The sequence below is a fragment of the Phyllobates terribilis genome, unplaced genomic scaffold (assembly GCF_046119375.1).
Source record: "Phyllobates terribilis strain yellow unplaced genomic scaffold, ASM4611937v1 Scaffold_2__4_contigs__length_985480577, whole genome shotgun sequence".
NCBI lineage: Eukaryota > Metazoa > Chordata > Amphibia > Anura > Dendrobatidae > Phyllobates > Phyllobates terribilis.
Genome location: NW_027362762.1, coordinates 188,103,678 through 188,118,811, shown reverse-complemented (window position 1 = coordinate 188,118,811; position 15,134 = coordinate 188,103,678). Strand labels below are relative to the sequence as shown.

At 42.0% G+C, this 15,134-nt stretch overlaps 1 protein-coding gene across 1 annotated transcript in view; it reads right to left on the bottom strand.

Annotated features, from left to right (window-relative positions):
- BAZ2A (bromodomain adjacent to zinc finger domain 2A) overlaps positions 1–14,928 on the bottom strand; it is a 70,195-nt gene extending 55,267 nt beyond the window's left edge. The window contains exon 1 of the mRNA XM_073663578.1: positions 14,800–14,928. The gene's annotated coding sequence lies outside the window, so the exon portion shown is untranslated. The remainder of the gene's footprint in view (positions 1–14,799) is intronic.
- Between the last annotated feature and the right edge of the window lie 206 nt (positions 14,929–15,134).

Genomic DNA, 15,134 nt, shown 5'->3' with positions numbered 1-15,134 from the left:
GTGCCACATGCAGAAACCGAAGCACTTACACTCCTCCGCTGCTATCACTGAGGTTATTAATGGTTGTCTGAGGAATATTCTACTGCTCTGAATGCACTCGGGCAAATCACCAAGATCCGCTGCTGGCAGCTCCCTTTGCCCGATGGGAGACAAGTCCGGAGACGCTGCAGGCCATGATAGCACATTTAGGCCACGGAAGCTGCTCACAGTAGCACAAGTAACGTGGCCTGGTTTATCGTGCTGAAAAGTGACACTTTGGAGAAATGGCCATAGCACTGGTTCCACAAGCAAATCATTGTAATGTTAACTGATAGTGTTCCTGGAATGAAAACGAGAGGGGTCCAGACACTGGACATTATACCACCTCACATCATAATCCCAGGAGGATCCGCGTGCTGTTCCCTCATTAAGGGCCCTTCATGTCGTTGCCCACGTGGTGTCCAGACCAATCTCCAGCTATCATTGTGTCCAAGGTAAAAGCAGGACTCATGGCTGAAGAAAATAGACCTCCATTGCATCTTGTTCTGCGCCATGATAGCCTTTTACAGCGGTGGTGTGAGGGCAATGGAGCAGTTGATGGCCAATGTCATACAAACGCCTTCTGATGGTTTGTGTAGACACCGTTTGATATCTTGGGCTTGGCATGTAACGTCCAATTTCATTTGCAGTACAGAATGGATCAGTAGGCGCCATTCTTCTAATCTGAAGGTCCGTCTGTGTCGAGATTCGTCTTTGTGCACCTTATGTTGTCATACCAGTTCATCATTGTTCTCCCAATCACTAGCACATGCCACATGGAGCTGTGCTGACACATGTACTATGCACATGGCGATCTCCGGGAGAGATGAGAGGTCGCTCAGTCCAAAGATTCTGTCCTTCTTAGATTACAGCAAATGGTGATAACTGTCACGTCAGCGAACAGGAGGCATCTCACAATCATCCCACAAGACTTCAACCGACTTTTGAGGTTTCTTGTGGTTAAAGAAAAAATTGCTTTCAATCTCTGCCCCATCCATATGCCACAGATAGGAGCTTGGTTCTTGAAAATTTGGTCATTTGCAGATCTTGGCGCTTGCTCGATTTGTGTAACCTTATGGCTTGTCCTTCTCGGTGTTGCAATTTCAATGTTGAGGAGAGCATTTGGTGTGTCAATTTTGGACCCGGCAATGCACCATTAACGAGCGTCAAGTTACTGCACACAAGTCGTTCAATGCTTGACCAATACTGATAGGAATAGAACAATTGTTAATATAACCGTCCTGTCCCCATACTGTACCATGTTAGCACTGTGTCCATTCTGAATCTATGGCATTAAAGATCAGAAAATAGCTGGGTGCCGAGCCTGGCTGTGTCAATTAAATGGAGTGGCAGAGCACATTTATAGCCTGCTGCTCCATTCAGTTTTGCAATCCAATCATATGGTAAGAGGAGAACTTCTGACACGAGTTCCCTGTTGTGGCGTTTGGTAGGTGGAAGGGGTGATTGCACCCAAACCACGCCATGTAAAGCTGCTCTCAGAAGCAGAATAGCCTACAGAGGGACGGCCTTATAGCACAGATCCTGGGTAAGTGATGGTTTAGTGGTACAAAACCAACCTCAATTATATTCCAATAGAAATAAAGGTAAATGAAGATGGTAGCCGGTATTGTGCGATGCAGGAGTCATGTGCCGGCTGTGGGCACTTCAAGGCAAACATATAATATGACTCAGTGCAGTGTTACTGACCACAACCACTACTGGCTTACAATGTTATCTTTCGTCATTGTAAAGCCCTGTGTTATCAAGTTTTCAACAAGTATCAGAAGAAGGGCTCATACTCATCTGCGAGAAAAATGGACGAGTGCAATCTGATAAAAAATTGGATTGCACTCTGACTAATGTTATTCAATGATTCCCTGCTCTTCTGCAATTTTTTTCTCAGCTCAGATCGGACTGAGAAAAAAATTGCAGCATGCAGCCAGTGGTCGCCTATATTGGATGAGACTCGCCAATGCAAGTCAATGGGTGCTATAAAAAAAAAATGCACGGCACTCAGACCATGCGTGTGCCATCCGATTTGTATGCACCCATCGCCTAGAAAACCCAACATTTCATCAGCCGAATACAGAAAAATCACAGTGTGACCTGTCACAAAAGAATAGATATATACATATAGAATAGATATAGAAATGTGAGTGACATATAATTAGTACAGTGCATGTGTAGCTTACTGTACATGTATTTTAGTAATTAATAAATTAAAGAAAAAAATGGCTTAGGATCCCACGAAATTTTGTTAACCAGCTGAGGGAAAGCGGACAGCTGGCGGCTGATGTTTATAGCCGGGGAAGGTGGAAATACACATGGAGCTTCCCAGGCTATTAATATCAGCTCACAGCTGTATACTTATCCTTTACTAATTAAAATGGGGGGCCCTCAAAAAAAATTACGTGAGGTCCCCCTATAACTAATAACCAGCAAAGGCTAGGCAGACATCTGCGGGCTGATATTAATAGGCTAGGACGGGGCAATGGATATTGGTCCCCTCCCAGACTAAAGATATCAGTTCTCAGCCACCCCAGAAATGGCGCCAATTCTGGTAATGGAGTTTATAAGACACCCCCCCTTTACAAACCTCATAGTCATATTGTAAATAAAAAACACCCAAAATAAAGTCCTTTATTTGAAATAATACAGACTCCTTTATTGAAATAAACACTCCCCGTCCCTCTTTTACCCATTTAATCACAAAAATTAAAAATAAAAAGCCAAAATTATACCCACCTGTCCAACGAGAAGATAATCCACTGAAGCCCATGTCCCCTGTAAAAGACAAAAAATAATAAACCACCATATTCATCACCTGTCCGACGAGAAGATAATCCATTTGTCCCGTGATGTGTCTAGCTGTGCTGCATCTAGATGCCAGGCTGAATGGTTGCATGATGTGACTTTTCAGCCTGGCACCCAACAAAGTCACTAAGCTGTGCATGCTAGCGCAGCATCAGTGACTTGCGGTGACGGAAATAAGGTGAGCGGAGTTCGTAGTGAATGAACTCCGTTCAGCTCACTGATGTCAGCATGAGCGCCATGAGAACTTTCCCACGCCGCTCGCGGTGTCATCAATGAGGTGAATGGAGTTCATCGGCTATGAACTCCGCTTACCTTATTCCCATGACCGCTAGCACACGCAGCTCAGTGTCTCCTCTGAAGGCCAGGCTGAATGGATGCATCATGCAACCATTCAGCCTGGCATCTAGATGTAGCAGAGCTAGACGTGTCGCAGGACGAATAAATTATTTTCTCGTCGTACAGGTGAGGAATATGGTGATTTAATATTTTTTTGTCTTTTACAGGGGACATGGGCTTCAGTGGATTATCTTCTCGTCGGACAGGTGAGTATAAGTTTGTTTTTTATTTTAATTTTTGTGATTAAATGGGTATAAGAGGGACGGGGAGTGTTTATTTCAATAAAGACGTCTGTGTCATTATTTCAAGTAAAGGACTTTATTCTGGGTGTTTTTTTTTACAATATGATTATGGGGTTAGTAATGGGGGCGCCTTATAGACTTCTCTCCATTACTAACCCCTGGGCTAGATGTCAGCTGCCAATACAAAGATTGACAATCCCAACCCTATTACCCCACTTACCAACGCACCAAGGCAAGTGGGAAGAGCAGAGGTTAAGCGCCAGAATTGGTGCATCTTATGTATGCGTCATTTCTGTATTGGCTGAGAGCTGATGTTTTTGGTCTAAGAAGGGGAAAATATTCATGGCCCCTTCCTAGCCTACTAATATCAGTACACAGCTGTCTGCCTACCATTTGCTAGTTATTAATTATAGAGGGGACCCCTCATAATTTTTTTGGGGAGTCCCCCATTTTAATAATCAGTAAAGGCTAAGTATACAGCTGTGAGCTGATATTAATAGCCTGGGAAGCGCCACATTTATTACGGTACCCCCTTCCCAGGCTATTAACATCAGCTGTCCGCTTTCCCTCATCAGGTCATGAAAATTTCGGAGGATCCCACGCCATTTTTCCCTTCTATTTTATTTATTAATTAAATACATGTACAGTAAGTACAGTAAGCTACACAAGCAAAGCACTGATTATATATCTCACTCACATATTTCTATCTATGTTTAGAAGAATATTTACTTTGAAAAATATCGTTAATTGACATAGAGAATTAATGTATGTAAATGCTAATGTTAAAATCGCATTGCATACGGATTGCATTCACATGTCATTCGGATGCTAGGTGAGAAAAATCATATTGCGCTCGCATGACACTCATCCAACTTTTCAAGAACAACATCGGACCAACTTTTTTAACGGTGATGGATGTGTGCCCGATGGTGAATAATGGCATAGCTATGAGTGTTACAAAAGGAGCAAAAAAGTCCCCCTGCCACATAATTACTTATATAGCGAGTGAAACTGGCCCCGTTCTGCATCATGGCCCAGGCTTTATACCATATCAGTTTTCAAAAGGATACAAATCCTGACAGATCTCATTGACTTTATGGGATCTGTTGGGCTTCCAGTATGTTTGAGGACAAGAATATCATTATATACTGATGGAAACCTCAAGTAAACCCATTATTGCTAATGTGAACGGAGCCATTTAGCAATATGTCGCGCTCTGTAGGCAAACCATGAAAGCAATGCAGTGAAATATTGCAAAGACTTTTAATTGCAGGTGCTGAATTCTAGCATAAGATACAGTTGTGCTCAAAAGTTTACATACCCCGGCAGAATTTTTCCTTTCTTGGCCTTGTTTCAGAGAATATGAATGCTCCACTCATGGTTATTGGTTGGATGAAGCCATTTATTGTCAAACTACTGCGTTTTCTCTTTTTAAATCTTAATGACGTCCAATTCTGGATTGGAAAGTCATGGGGAAAGCAAAAGAATTGTCAACGGATCTCATTGAGCCACTCTGGGGAGATCTCAAGCGCGCAGTTCAAGCTAGACAGCCCAGGAATTTACAGGAACTGGAGTCTTTTTGCCAAGAAGAATGGGCAGCTTTACCATCTGAGAAAATAAAGAACCTCAATCACAACTACCACAAAAGACTTCAAGCTGTCATTGATGTTAGAGGGGGCAATACACGGTATTAAGAACTGTGGTATGTGAACTTTTGATCAGGGTCATTTGGATGTTTTTGGTTGTCATTAAGATTTAATATGAGAAAACATAGTAGTTTGACAATAAATGGCTTCACCCAACCAATAACCATGAGTGGGGGAAAAGTTTTTTTTGTTATCATTCATATTCTCTGAAACAAGGCCAAGAAAGGAAAAATTCTGCCGGGGTATGTAAACTTTTGAGCACAACTATATCTCCACTTACATCAGTCATTGGGAAATCTGAAAATATAAAATAGTATTTCTGAAATTCACATAGTGAACTGCAAGTAACTAAATCCCCATGTGTCCGGCCCCCGGACATTCATATTTAATGTGTGTCTAGTTATAAATGGCTGACTTGACTATATATGTATATAACTCCTCATGTGCAAATAAGCATTTTTCCACTAAGGAAAGCTCTCACCCACTTTAGAAGCTTTCAATATACTTGCCTCCTAGTAATCCTATATAAGCCATGCTTTTATCAAAGAAGGAGGAAGCTGCCAGTGTCACAATGAACATCATTTGGTGACCATTTTAGCCTAGTGTGCCGATTGAAAAAAAACAAAAAACTTTAAGTACTCCATGTGCCATGTGATTAAAATATATTTGCACGTAGGTACAGACCTGTCAATCCCGGGCAGAAGGAGGGGAGAAGCCACCAGGGACCCACATGTCTGACTAGTCTACTGCGTGGCTTGGTCCCCGGCAGCTTTTAAATTAGGTTTTTCTCCGAAACGTCGCAGCATTTCAGAGTCCAACATACCTGGCTGAGATCATACAGCCAGTGCCTGATATATGCTGCCCACGGATCGGGCAGCATGTATCAGCTGACAGGTTCCCTTTCACCCCACAAAGCTCTCCCAAACTCTCCCATTGTATTCCCTTTTGGGGCTTGTACTATAGGGGACTGTGTAGAGTGCACAGCAGATTGTGCTGTGTGAACAGTTAGAGTTTGTTCTTACTGTACTGTATGACCCTCTGTTGTTTTGTGTCAGTGCCTTCCTTTTTCTCCATAGGCTTTTAACGATTTGGGGAACTTCGTTTTTCAGGTTTCCAATTGTGGACTTCGTTGGATTCCATGGACTACGTCGGATCTGCTTGGTTTTTTTTTAAATAGGAAACAGGGAAAGTGTTGAGTTTTGGGGAGAGTTTATTCTAATAAAGTTTTTTTTTGTGTTTTTATTTTTAATTACTGGGTTAGTAATGGGGGTGTCTGATAGACACCTCTCCATTACTAACACCAGGGCTTGATGCCAGCTGACAAAACACAGCTGACATCAAGCCCCATTACTCCGATTGCCAGCGCACCAAGGCAATTGGAAAGAGCAAAGGTGAAGCGCCAGAATTGGCACATCTAATGTGATGCGCCACTTCTGGGATGGCTGTGGGCTGGTATTTTTAGGCTGAGAAGGTTCCAATAACCATGGACCTTCCCAGCCTGATAATATAAGCCCGCACCGCAGCTGTCTGCTTTACCTTTGCTGGTTATCAAAAATAGGGGGACCCCACGTCATTTTTTTTAAATTATTTATTTACCTCAGAAACTTGAAAGAATAAAAAGACATTTCACAGCAACCTGACCTCTAATATGAGGTAAGTATAGATTTACATGTCTATCACCTGTATGCCCATATTGGAGGTCAAATAAGTCCCAGTGGGTGACAGATTCCCTTTAAAGTGTACCTACAATAAAAATTACAGACCTCTCCATTCTTTGTAGGTGGGAAAACTTGTAAAATCGGCAGTGTATCAAATACTTATTTTCCCCACTGTATCTATATCTTTACATAAGATTGCTTTATTCATTTTTGTAAACTAGCTTTAAGTTACATAAAGTATTAGATGATGTTAAAATCGCATTGCATACAGGTGACATACACATGTCATACAGATGTCATAAGGATGCTAGACGAGAAAAAAAAAAAAAGATGCACTCGCATGACAAAAGGTAAACCATACGGATTCCACTCGTCCAACTGTTTAGGATGAACATCGGAGCGATTTTTAATACGCTGATGTGAGTGACCCTTAAAGGGAATCTGTCTCCAGGTATTTAATATGTAATCTGAGGGCAGCATAATATAAGGGCTGATAACCTGATTCCATTGATGTGTTACTTACCGGGCTGCTCGCTGTCCTTTTGATACAATCACAGTTTTCTCTGCTGTAGATCTTGCAGTTCCCTGAATGTTGAGCTCTGTATACCCCCCCCCCCCCCACATCACTGATTAGCAGCTCTCTATGTACACTGTGCATTGACAGAAAGCTGCCAGTCAGTGATGGGGGGGTGGAGTTATACAGAGCAGTTGACTACCTGAATCTTAGTCATGTAGCGATAATCTCCTGCTGATAAAACACTAATTTTATTGAAACAGCAACACACAGCCCAGTAAGTGACACATCACTGAAATCAGGGTTTCTGCGCCTACATCGTGCTGCTCTTAGATTACATAGCAAAAACCGTCTAACAGATTCCATAGCAAAAACCGTGTAACAGATTCCATTTTATGAGGAAGATAATAAAACAGTTCATTCTCCCAAAATGCCTGAACTGATGATGCTGCTGAAAGATGAAATGTGGAATAAGTTATGTTCCCAGACAGACAGAGAAACGAGTACAGCACAGTTTGGCGACCAGACCAATACAGGAAATCTTCCAGAGGTTCTGATCTCCTGTATACAAGTAAAAACCTCAGTATATAAATACACAGAAGAGAAGAAAATGGCCCGCAGTTCAGAGCTTAAACTGACAGTGGCCAAAATTTTCAAAAAGGACTAAAAAGATAAAATCCGCCGCCTCAGCTCCATGTGCAGATAATTAGAATGACTCCTTTAAAGTTAGAAAATATCAGACATTTCAAGGATGATGCATCGACTCCAGAGCAACAAGTCACGTAACAAGCGATAGAAGTTTTTTCACAGAACTTGACTTAAATAATAAGGAAAAATTGTACAGCGCCTGGCTATTACAAGCACTCACACATTGTGCCCGATTTATCAAAGCTTTGAAAAGTCGCAAAGTTTTGCTGCAACGCGAGGCGGTGCTAAAATTTTTCAACTTTTGACAATTTCACCCCAATTTCGCTTGTCTCCGATAAAGTGGGGGCAGGACAGGGGTGTGGCAATCCTGGCTTATCAAATTCATGATGAGTGGCAGCACTCATTACACCACAAATCTTACTCCAGTCGGTGACTGGAGTAGGATTTGTGGCAAGCGTGTTTCGTCGGATACAGTTTAGTCTGAATGTGATCAGAAGAAAGCAAATCCCATAAGGCCAGATGACTGCTCGCTCCCAGCACTGGCACCAGAGAATCCTCACAGTCCAGGGTACGAGTGATGTGAGGATTCACAAGTCTGCAAGGTGCACATGTAGGCATCCCTGTTGTAGGCAAGGAACAAAGATAAATGTGGTTAAACATTTCCTAGGTCAATAATGATGAGTTCAAAGGGGTTGTCCAGGATGACCTATGCTTAGGTGGGTCTGCAAGAATCGGAACCACAAATATCAGCTGTTCCCGGTGTATGCGATGGGTGGGCGTTATCAGTTGTGGAGCTGCAGAGCTTCGTCAACGGTATAGTGGCCGGGTACTGCATATTCACCTTCTCTTTGAATCAATAGGGGGCGGAAGTGTAGTACCCGGCCTCGGCCACTATACTGTTGATGGAGTTGTGGTGAGCACATTTGGCCGACATCTGGAACAGCTGATAGTCGAGTGCCAGGTATCTCCCACCGATCAGATATTGTTGACCTATCCTAAGGATAGACCAACAATGTAAAAGTCCCGGACATCCCCTTTAAGTAGATTTTAATGATATGGACACATTCAGAAACTAACGTTTCTTATTCATTACTTCTGTCTTTCAAAGCAAATAAAACCCAGAAGTGGCAGACTGATGCCAAATTATGACAGATAGCAAGAGAAATGTGACTCGTCTGATAACAAGAAAATGTGTTTGAAGACAATATCTCACAAAGTCCTATGATCACCAATAAAATCTGGGTGGAACATCTGGATTTCGTATGACTTGAAATCCAAGAGGCAACACTAAACGACCAGCTGCCTACCAATGTCCGCCTGTATAGTATAGAAGATAATAGGTATAGGTCTCTTATGTTGTGATTTATTGCTTGTCCCGGTAAAGACATCCTGATCAAGCATTCATCTGCCAAACGCATTTAAGCCTAATCAGGAACCTGTAATTATTTTCTTACAATCACACCAAGGGAAAGAAGCCAAGAATATTAACATTTGGACATTTTCAAAGCTAAACAGTCCATTTATACAGCGGATAAATAGTAATATGCATTTAGAGGAATGGAGCCGATATACAGAGAAAAATGATAAAAAATAGGTTTGGATTGGGGTTAGATATAGTACATTATTTCCAGTTCTTATATTATCTTATCGCAGACTTTTAGTAGAAAATATTTTTTTTTCTAGTAATTAATCTTAATTTCAGCCTGATGAATATGGAAAGCCATGTGCACGGATCCTCTGCCCCTGCATGGAGACCAGTACGGCATCATATTTATCTCACAGATTCATAAGAAGAAAAGCAGGTAAGCTCAGAATGTAAAGGCTCATGGATCCATTATATCTGGTAGCAATGCTTAAGATTTGTGTTGGTTGTACACTTTTCGGGTTATTACCGTATTTTGTCAGTTCGCATTAGACCCATCATTACCAACTGAGCATTCTTTTGTAAAACCTACCTGAACATGTGCAGACCTTTATAGCCAATTTATCTATCTTCTGATGGCAACATCATGTTACATAGCACACAATATATGTGTGATTGCACACCCTATTTAAACCGGGCCTGGCACCTCCTCCTTGTGAGATTATTGAGCTCCTAGCCTCTAGTCAAGCTTGCGCTTCTCCTGCTGTTTCATACAAGATTATACTGCTTTCTTTTGTACCGATTCCTGGCTTACCTGACTACGCTACCTACCGGTGCTGCTCCTAGTGGTTGCAATATCAATACTCCAACCCAGATCAGTTCTTAACAGTCGCACTCATGACATAGCATCAGGCCTACTAATCTGAAGATGAGCTGGGCATGCATGTAGGAGGAGGTTTGTGGGACTCTTGTAGTGATGGCCACAGACTACCATCAATCCAGGACTTCCTTTTTGTAAAATGACGTGCTAGAGATGGAAAGGAGAAGGCTGGTGACTGGTGAACGACTTTTAATGACCGACATGTTAGCACTTTATGGGCAGTGTTTCCAGACTGACATTTTTGCCGCTATATCGTGTGATTTCTGGAAATGGACAGCTCTGCACTGAGCTTTCCTCCATAATTGACTCATTTTGCCCTATAACAAGTTTGTGGTTAATAATTTATTTAGTTGTGGTTCTCAAAGTCATATTGATTCATTTCTTAGTGGTAGACTTATTTTTGCTGATTGGACACATTATATTTGATTGTTCATAGGATGGAAAACTTTGGAAAATCAGATACAATAATTTTACTAAGCTGTGAATTGTGTAAATGATTATAAAAGTGGTATTCAAGAAAGTATTAATCCAAAGGATTGGTGAGAACTACTAGATCATGGGGGTCCGACCACTGAGACCCACGTAGATTGCCAGAATGGGGACATCTGTCTCCCATTTTAATAGCGCGCCAATGAAGAATGCACATTGCTCCTCTATTCATTCTGTACGGCACTGCTGAAGACAGCTGAGTTCGGATCAAGGCCATCAACCATCAGTCCCATAGAGAATAAATGGAATAGCTCTATGAATGCTTAGACATTTCAAACATAGATTTTTGCAACCACCATTTAGGTGAATAGATGATTTTCAGTCGCCGAAATTTCTGTAACAAATTTTTCGAGTGTGAATTCCCAGCTTACTGGTTGTGTTACAACATTTTTCCATAGTAATAAAATTTTGTGTATAGACCCTCATGTGTGTATAGGAGTGTCCCCATTCTCCCACTATGGAAAATGTGGTGGGAAGAAGGAAGTATTGGGTAGGTTAGAACATGCCCTATTTATGTGGTCATATCGAAGAAAAACCTCTCTAGAAGTGTAAATGTGTATGGTGAGGAATTCAGGAGGAATAGCTGTCACCAATCGATTGAGCCTGTTAGGCCACCAGCTATTGAAAGTGTACGGCCTCCACTAGTTCAGGTTCATTGACGTAAGTAGCTCTGTGGCACAACTGTTTATTTTAACAATACATCCATTTGCTTTAATCCTGCTTTGTATTATTCAGAAAGATTAAAAATCATTTTTTTGGGGTGGTTATTATTCTTAAAGGATTTTTAACACTGCTATATGATCATCTGAAAGTCTGGAATCTGAAAGAACCTAAATTAATGTCCTGAAGAAATTTTACAGCATGTATACGATATTAGAACTGTAAGGATGTGTCTACACAACATCTTTTACGTATCTGTGTGTGTATGTATGTGTATACAGTCATGGCCGAAAGTGTTGACACCCTTGAAATTGTTCCAGAAAATTAAGTATTTCTCTCAGAAAATTATTGCAATTACATATTTTGTTATACACATGTTTATTTCCTTTGTGTGTATTGGGACAACACAAAAAACCTAACAAACTGGACATAATTTCACACAAACCCCCAAAAATGGGCCGGACAAAATGGTTGACACCCTCAACTTAATATTTGGTTGCAAACCCTTTGGAATAAATAACTGCAATCAATCCCTTCCTATAACCATCCACAAGCTTCTTACATCTCTCAACTAGAATTTTGGACCACTCTTCCTTTGCAATCTGCTCCAGGTCTCTCATATTTGAAGGGTTCCTTCTCCCAACACCAATTTTAAGTACTCTCCACAGGTGTTCAATGGGATTTAGATCCAGACTAATTGCTGGCCACTTCAGACCCTCCAGGGCTTTGTTTCCATCCATTTCTGGAAGTTTCTTGAAGTATGTTTGGTGTCATTGTCCTGCTGGAAGACCCATGACCTAGGACACAAACCCAGCTTTCTGACACTGGGTACTACACTGCGACCCAAAATCCTTTGGTAAGGATTTCATGATGCCTTGCAAATAGTTAAGGCACCCAGTGCCAGACTCAGCAAAACAACCCCAAAACAGCTCCAAAACATCTTTGAACCTCCACCATATTTGACTTTAAGTACTGTGTTCTTTTCTTTGGAGGCCTCATTTAGTTTTCAGTAAACAGTAGTATGATGTGCTTTACCAAAAAGCTCTATCTTGGTCTCATCTGTCCACAAGACACTTTCCCAGAAGGATTTTGGCTTACTCACGTACATTTTGGCAAACTGCATTCTAGCTTTTTTATGTCTGTGTCAGCAGTGGGGTCCTCCTGGGTCTCCTGCCATAGCGTTTTATTTAACTCACGTGTCGACTAATAGTTTGCGCCGACACTGATTCACCCTGAGCCTGCAGGACAGCTTGAATTTCTTTGGAACTTGATTGGGGTTGCTTATCCACCATCTGGACTATTCTGCGTTGCAGCCTTTCATCAATTTTTCTCTGTCGTCAATGTCTAGGGAGATTAGCTACAGTGCCATGGATTGTAAACTTCTTGATTATGTTGCTCACAAGGGACAAAGCAACATGAAGTTCTCTGGAGATGGACTTGTAACCTTGAGATTGTTGATGTTTTTTAACAGTTTTGGTTCTCAAGTCCTCAGCCAGTTCTCTTCTCCTCTTTCTGTTCTCAATGCTCAGTGTGGCACACACAGACACACAATGCAAAGGTCGAGTCAACTTCTCCCTTTTTTTTATCTGGTTTCAGGTGTGATTTTCATACTGCTCACACCTCTTACTTGCCACAGGTGAGTTTGAACAAGCATCACATGCTTGAAACAAAGTTGTTTACCTACAATTTTGGTAAGATGCCAACAATTTTGTCAAGCCCATTTCTGGGGTTTTGTGACAAATTATGTCCAATTTGCTTTTTTTTTTATCAGTTTTTTTGTGTTGTTCCAATACACACAAAGGAAATAAACATGTGTATAACAAAACATGAGTAATTGCAATAATTTTCTGGGAGAAATACCTCAATTCTGGAACAATTTCAAGGGTGTCAACACTTTCGGCCATGACTGTATATATATATTATATATTCTCATATAGCCTTGGTGGAGTATAGTCACACACACAGACATTATACATATATATAGCCTCGGTAGAATATAGTTGCACATGCACAGATATACATCTTGTATACGCTAACATACAGAGACACTGAGCCCTCCCATACAACCCTTATTTTTGGTCACGAATCAGTCTGTGCTCCTTCCTAGTCCCCTCACTCCCCCCTTGCCAAGCGCACAAGCTCAGGCAAAAACTAGAATTGGCTGAACCTGTTTTCATTCACAAGCTGCCAGTGTTGTGTTATTTTATTTTTAAACCGACATCATAAGCCGCACACAGACAGCTCTCTGGATAGTGGGCTTGGCCCATCCTACAGCCCTGGGGCTCCTGCACCCTTTACAATCCTTGATTAACGCAGGAAGCTGAAGATCTGACATCTTTATTTCACAGCACAATGATACAGATTGTTATGTTGTGGTTTCCTTTAGCGAAATAAGAAACCCTGTGCTCTCAGGCAAGTCCTGCATGGAGAAGACCGTCACTTGGCCGTGAGCACATCGGACCTGTTCTCTACGTAGTCATGTGCACCTCATGCTGTCTGTGGCCTCCACCTGATCAAGATCTCCACCTTCCTGCAGTTTTGTGTACCCGGCCATGGGACGTTCAGAACCTTGCAATAAGTACTATGCTCTACCAAACATTCTCTAATGGTAAATTCATCAAAATGATGCAAAATTTTCTTGCTGATTTGACCTGGAAAAAAATCCATAAAAGAATATAGTAGCAGGCAAATGGATGAGATTGTGATGAATCCCGTCCACATGCTTCAGAAATTATCCCCAGTTGTTCCGACCTTTGTAGAATTACCCTTACACTGGTGGTGTGCCAATTGATAAAGATGTAAGTCATGAGCAGGTTTGGACTGGCCCACAGGAGAACAGGAGAATCCTCCGGTGGGCCACCACCCTCTTATATGAGCAGTACTTGGCACTATATACATAATGACTATGTACAGACAAAGGCAGCATCTTATTCATTTAACAATCTGCCCAGATCATTGTTATATAAATTTGTGATTGAGGATAACGTCACATTTGCATGTAGCTGAAAAGTGGAGCTCTGGAGTTGGTTACTGGTGGGCCGTTGGCACTGCAGTCCGACACTGATCATGAGCGTCAATCTTTTTCGCCATTTTTCGGAGTGTTCCACTGTTAAATGTTTTCCTATAAGCAGACTCCAACCTTCTTATGTTATATCAGCCTCTAATGTACTATGATACCAGCATCTTAACGGTTAACTCAATGGGAGAACTGACGGGGGGGGGGGGACGCAGCTCGAACTTCTATCGTATGGGAGACCAGGTGGCTTTCTCGTAAGGTAACTCTGACCCATACTGCCCAGCCTGCACTGGCACCATGATACCCTCCTGTGCCAGCTAAGCAGCGAAGATTGCTGCATCACATAGGTAGATGTAAGATCTGGCTCCAGGCTGTAAGCTGAGGCCTCTGAGACCCAGCAGTCACCAGCTGCTCCGGCAGCTGCAGGAAATGGGGCAGGAGATTACTGCAAAGTCTGGTATGAGAGGGGAAGAGGAGTGAGGAGACCAGCGAGGTGTCTGGGGCAGGTCACTCACCTGGATGTCCTGCTTTGGTGCTCAGGAGTAGTGAGGAGTTAAGGAGGGGGTGTAGCTTGGGCTCTCCCTCCACCCTCTCTCTGAGTCTTTCTGCTGGAAGCAGGTGGCTGATATTGCTGTGCTGCTGATGTCACTGTATTCACTGCCCATCATTTCCATCCAGCAGCTAGATTAACATGAATTATTTAAAGAAGCAGGATCCGTTTTCATCATTAAGGAGCTGGAGGATGCAACGTTATAAAAAAAAAAAAAAATTACATACCACTAATAATCCTGCTCGAGACCTTTATTAGCAAATATGGTCACAATAAAGGAGGCTAAACCTGAACTAGAAT